The sequence below is a fragment of the Lissotriton vulgaris genome, unplaced genomic scaffold (genome assembly GCF_964263255.1).
Source record: "Lissotriton vulgaris unplaced genomic scaffold, aLisVul1.2 SCAFFOLD_1601, whole genome shotgun sequence".
NCBI classification, from domain to species: domain Eukaryota; kingdom Metazoa; phylum Chordata; class Amphibia; order Caudata; family Salamandridae; genus Lissotriton; species Lissotriton vulgaris.
The window spans coordinates 41,171-47,334 of NW_028241282.1; positions in this window are offsets into that span (position 1 = coordinate 41,171).

The following is a 6,164-nucleotide window of genomic DNA, read 5'->3' on the forward strand; positions in this document are numbered from 1 at the left end:
TGAATCTTTCTGGATTCACTCTGCTGTGCATTATTCCGAGGACTAGTGGTTGGGTCCGGAATTGTAGTCTTTTCTTTGTGTTTTTTTTGTTTTTGTAGCCCAGGTGGGCGTCGACGTCCCACCTTTTGGTGTCCTTCCGTGACGTCGGCATGCTTCCTGCGGAAGCTCCCACCGTTGGGCGCCATCTTCAGATTCTTTTTTCCGCCGTTGGGTCTGGATTGTTCCCGAGAGGCTCCAGAGTTTTGGACGGGAAAAGACGAGAGAAGAATCGAACTTGCAGGAAAAGACTGAGAAGACGACGAGGAAAGAACAATGACGAACAGGAAGGAGAACTTTGAAAACTTCGACGTCCAACAGAGAATGCGCACTCAGGGGGCCGCCTGAATGCACGAAATGGACAACACACCTTTTAAATTCTGCCTAACTGCCTCCACAAGTACGCGTAGAAGGACCAGCACCCGGTTTGCAACCTCTGCCTACCGGGCGACTACGAGAGCAAGGATTGCAACGCTTGCTCTGCCTTCACAATGAAGACCCTCCGAGTCAGAGAACGACAGAGAAGGGCCAACTACACCATGCAGGGGAAGGGCCAACCCCCGTCCCTTCGAGACCTGGGACTATCGACCGACGAAGAAGATAACGTCGCCGTAGAAGACGACGACTACGCGGTCATAGAGACCAATAAGAAAACGTCTAAAGAGGTAAGAGAGTCATCGACCCCTAAACCCAGACAGACCATCGAAGGTCTGAATTAGACTCTCGAAAAAATGAGTCAAAGTCCTCGAAGGGAGCACTGGCGCCGAAAACCTCCATGGACCATCCAAGGACAAAGAGCCCAGCGGATCCTTCGAGAAGGACTGCCAGTCGGCGAAAACGGGCGAAAAGCCAAGGTCGTCGAAGCACGTCCCCGAGAAGGAACGCTCACCTTCGAAAGAAAGGGCCCCGAAGACCGCCTCGGCGTCGACAAAGGACCCGAAGCCCATTTCGACGTCAATATTTTCGACGAAAAGACCAGCCGAACAGTCCGCCTAACTGGAAAGAAAGAAGAGAAGGCTCGAGGCCGAAATGGATAACATCCTACAAAGGAAAAGGGAGTTCGACGAAAGGCTCAAACAATTCACGATTCCGTCGAAAACACCAACAGTAATCGTCGAAGAGGAAGAAGAGGAGGAGGATTTTGAGGCGGAAGAGCCGCCGAAAAGGGCCGAAAGCTCAAGAACACCAAGAGGATGAGGAGTTCTACTCTGAGGAGGGTGACGACGACCAACGGACAATCCTTGGGTCGGCATCCTCGGGGACACAGGACCTAGAATGACAGGACCTCGACAGAGAAAGTCCGGAAGAGGGCATAGACACGTACCCATCGAGGCCTTCGCCGCCAGACAACTTTGGGGCATACAATATAGTTGTGAAGAACACGGCAACGGCATTTGGGGTCAAGCTGGACGAGAAGCAGAAATCTGACTTTTTATTAGACACCCTACTCCCCACACAGACCAGGAGCCAGTATCTAGAGAGTGTCATGGCTCAGGGGAAGGAGGCGTTCAAGGAGCCAGCAACATGAAAGTCCGTTACCCCAAGAACCGAGAAAAAAAAACACTCCACAAAAGATCCCCCCTACATCAAGGGGACTGTCCTAGCAGACTCCATTATCACTGCGACTGCAAGGAAAAGGGCAAATGGGCCGACAACATCAGGGCCACCACCAGACAAGGAATGCAGGAGGACGGACCTGACGGGGAAGACATTTGAAAGGAACGCAGCAATGCATTGGCGCATGGCAAATTCAAACGCCCTACTAAATAGGCACCAGTACCATTTCCTGGACCAAATTTGGGCAGCTAGTGAAGAACCTCCCAGAGGAGTACTAGCAGAGGGGAAGAATGTGGCGAACGCATGCCTTAAGACTGCCTTAGATGGAGCAGACACATCCAGCAGGCTGATGATGATGGGAATCACTGAAAGAAGGCAAGCCTGGCTCGGAATCTCAGGATTCAAGCCGGAAGTTCAGCACAAGATCCTTAGCACCCCTTTTAATAGAGAGACACTTTTTGGAGCACTGGTAGATGACAAGCTCACCCAGCTTAAAAAAGAGAACGACACTGCAAGGTCCATGGGAGCCCTGCAATTCAGAGGGATGAAAAGAGGTACACCGTCACGGAGACCGAACGGCAGAGGGGGAAACCAGCCGGGAACGTTGCACCAGACCTTCCAGCAGTCCGGCCAGGGTGACAACCAGATGCAGCAGGGAAAACAAAAGATGGGTTATACAGACAAAAGATCACAGAACATGTAACACCAGTAGGAGGCAGGCTAAGTCTCTTCTTCAGAGAGTGGATCCTGACATCATACACTTCGGATACTGTATAGAACTAGAAAGGACTCCACCAAACAGAAGACCAAAAAAGAGGACGCAGTCAGGAAAAGAAATCGAACTGCTTCAAAAGGAAGCGGAGGAACTGCTCCAAAAGGAGGCCATCGAACCGGTACCATACCAGGAAAGGAACAAGGGGGTGTACTCCACTTACTTCCTAGTACCAAAAGTAAACGAAACACTAAGGCCCATCCTGGACCTCAGATTCCTAAACAAATACATAAAGACACAAAAGTTCAAAATGACATCTCTACAGGAGGTCATTCCACAAATAGGATTCGGATACTTCATAGCCACCATAGACCTAATGGAAGCCTACCTGCACATACCAATGAACAGGAGACACAAACACCTGCTCAGATTTACCATCCACAAGCATCACTACCAATTCACAGCCCTAGCGTTCGGCCTAAAATCCACACCAAGGGTGTTCACAAAGTGCCTCGCAGCAGTGGCAGCGCACCTAAGAAGGGAAGGGATCCATGTATACCCTTACCTAGACGACTGGCTAATAAAAGCAAGTTCTCACAAGACAAGCAAGGAGCATGCCCAGCGCGTGACAAACACTGATGGACCTGGGATTCTCCATTCACTGGGGGAAATCCTCTATGGAACCAGAGCAGGTAAAAATCTTCCTGGGAGCACAGATTAACACCATACAGTGCAAGGTGTTCTCAAGCGACAAAAGGACACAGGCGCTAATCAAGGAGACGCACCTCTACCAGAAGGGGCGAGCTCTGACAGTGAGGACAGCGAGCAAAGTCATGGGCATGATGGCCTCATGCATACATTTGGTAACAAACGTACGCTTCCACATGAGACCATTCCAAGAATGGCTGCAAGAACAATGGTCACAAGCTACAGGGAGTTGGGAAGATCTAGTGGTTGTAACGCACCCAGTGCAGGAAGAAATGTTGTGGTGGAACTTGGAGAACATAACAAAAGGGAAGCCTCTAACACCACTGACCCCAACAGTGACCATCACCACAGATGCATCCCAGAAAGGATGGGGGGCACACATGAGCAAGCTCGGAGTGAGGTGTCTGTGGACTCCAGCGGATGCGGTCAAACACATCAACTACCTAGAACTAAAGACCATGTTCCTCGCCCTGAAAGCCTTCCAGACGCAACTGTACAACCGGAGAGTGTTGATCCAGACGGACAACACAACGACGATGTTCTACATCAACAAACAGGGAGGAACGCAATCTCCGCCACTGTCGAACCTAGCGCCGGAGATATGGAAATGAGCCATCCCACTAAATATAGACCTGCTAGCCATACACCTACCGGGGAAAGACAATGTGGAAGCAGACTGGCTCAGCAGACAGACATCGGCATCCCACGGGTGGGAGCTGAATGCACAGGAAATGCTAAAGCTATTCAGAAGGTGGGGGACACCAACAATAGACCTACTTGCAACACACCAGAATGCAAAATGCCAAAGCTTCACATCCAGGCAACCAGGGGAGGGTTACCTGGGGAATCCCCTATGCATAGACTGGTCGAGGACATTAGCTTACGCTTTTCCCCCTATACCTTTGATACAGAGTACTCAACAAGTGCAGGACCAGCACCATGACTCTGATCCTGGTGGCACAGCAATGGGCCAGGCAGACATGGTACTCCTCAGATAATGGAGATGGCAAAGGGTGCACCCCACAAGTTCGTGAAAAGAAAAGACCTACTATCCATGCAAAACGGAGAGGTACTTCACCCAGAACCAGAGAGCCTCAGCCTAGCAGCATGGCTCCTGAAGACATAGAGTTTGCACACCTAAGGTTACCAGAAATCACCCTGCGGGTACTACGAGAGGCAAGGAGGCCTGGCACACGAAAGTGCTATTTGGCTAAATGGAAGAAGTTCACGCAATGGTGCAGCAAGAAGAAACTGCACAGGAAAATGACAAAGGAGTCAAAAGTACTGAGGTACCTCACGCACCTTCTGAAGGCAAAGCTAAGCTCATCGTCGCTGAGAGTACACCTAGCAGCGATTGTGGCCTACACAAGAGGAGAGACTGGGACAAGCTTCTTTACGTCACAGATAGTAAAGAGATTCATGGAAGGGGCAAAAGGGATCGCACCTCCTAAGAGGAGAGGATGCCACCGCCAGCCTGGAACCTTAACCTAGTCCTAACGGATCTCATGAAGGCGCCCTTTTAACCAATTCATAAAGCTTACCGACAAATGCTAACAATGAAAACAGCCTTCTTGGTGGCTATCACCTCACTGCGAAGGGTGAGCGAACTACAGGCGTTAACGCTACAAGAACCCTACGTACAAATTCACAATGATAGGGTGGTGATGAGAACAGACCCACACTTCATGCTAAAGGTGTGGTCTAGGTTTCACATCAACTAAACAGTTCAAATACCAAGCTTCTTTCATAAACCAACCACAAGCACAGAGAGGGCACTCCACACTCTGGACGCTAGAAGGGCAGTAATGCACTACACAGAAAGAACGAAGGAACACAGGAAAACAAAACAGTTCTTTGTGTCCTTCAAAACAGTTCCCTGGGTAGCCAGTAACGAAGGGGACCATCACACGATGGATCGCAGAAACTATCCAGTTCTGCCACAAACAGGCAGACCAAGAACTAGCGGAAGGGCTAACACACCCATTCAGGACATATGCCTGGCGGCAACAAGCGCTTCAGTGCACAAGTTCACTAAGCACTACTGTGCGGATATACAAATGAACAAGGAAGCACAAGTCGGACAAAAGGTGCTTCAACACATATTCAACAACCAACGCTCATCTTCAACCCAGCCGCCATAAAAGTAACAAACCGCTACAAAGTCTATGCACAGCATAGTGAATCCATAAAGATTCACGCTGCAAAACGAATAGTTTCTTACCTGTCGGTGTAGTTTTGCAGCTTGAAGATCTTTCTGGATTCACATGCTGATGTCACCGAAGGACACCAAAAGGTGGGACGTCGGCGCCCAACTGGGCTACGAAAAAAAAAAAAAAAGACTCCGATTCTGGACCCAACCACTAGACCGCGGAATAATGCACAGCATAGTGAATCCAGAAAGATCTTCAAGCTGCAAAACTACACCGACAGGTAAGAAACTATTCGATATTGACCTAGTCTATTAGATATGATTGTCCAGGAGAGGGTGGAAAGTGATCATAATCCCCTGTTGTTAGCACTTGTACCAGTAGGCAATCGCATAGAAGTTGGTTTTCCTGCGGGTGTAGAATTACATCTAAGTAACGACACCAGAAGAGTAAAATGGTCGAACCTCCTAAACAAAGAGGATCAGTTGGAGGCCATCAATAATTTGGTGACAAAGGCGACCACAGACCTCCAAAATTGTCTTGAGTAACAGGAAAATAAGTCCTGTGTTACTTCTGCTCATATTGAACTTTTTAATAAGCTCAAGGGCTTTTTTTACATCTAACATAGGAAAAACAAAAAACTCTGCATAAGGCATCGGCTGACTCATGGTATGGGAAAACATGTAGGGTAGCATTTAAAGCATTAGCTATGGCGATAAGATCCAAGAACAGGGACAGATCCACGATGCACGGGTGGAGTATAAGTTAGAGCAACACAAAGCGAAAAAGGAATGGGACAAGGGACATTGGAAAGAGCTGTATTGTACTAGCCAAGACGGGAACATGGTTGGATTTTGGCACTTGGTTAAGGGGGGTAAGGGAAAGCCCAGCCAACCGCCGAACAACCATGTAGCTCCCGAACTCTGGGTTTCGCACTTTAAGACACAGTTTGCCAATGATGCCCGAGAATGTGAATTATCCCAGGGTCCTTTGATTATCCAAGT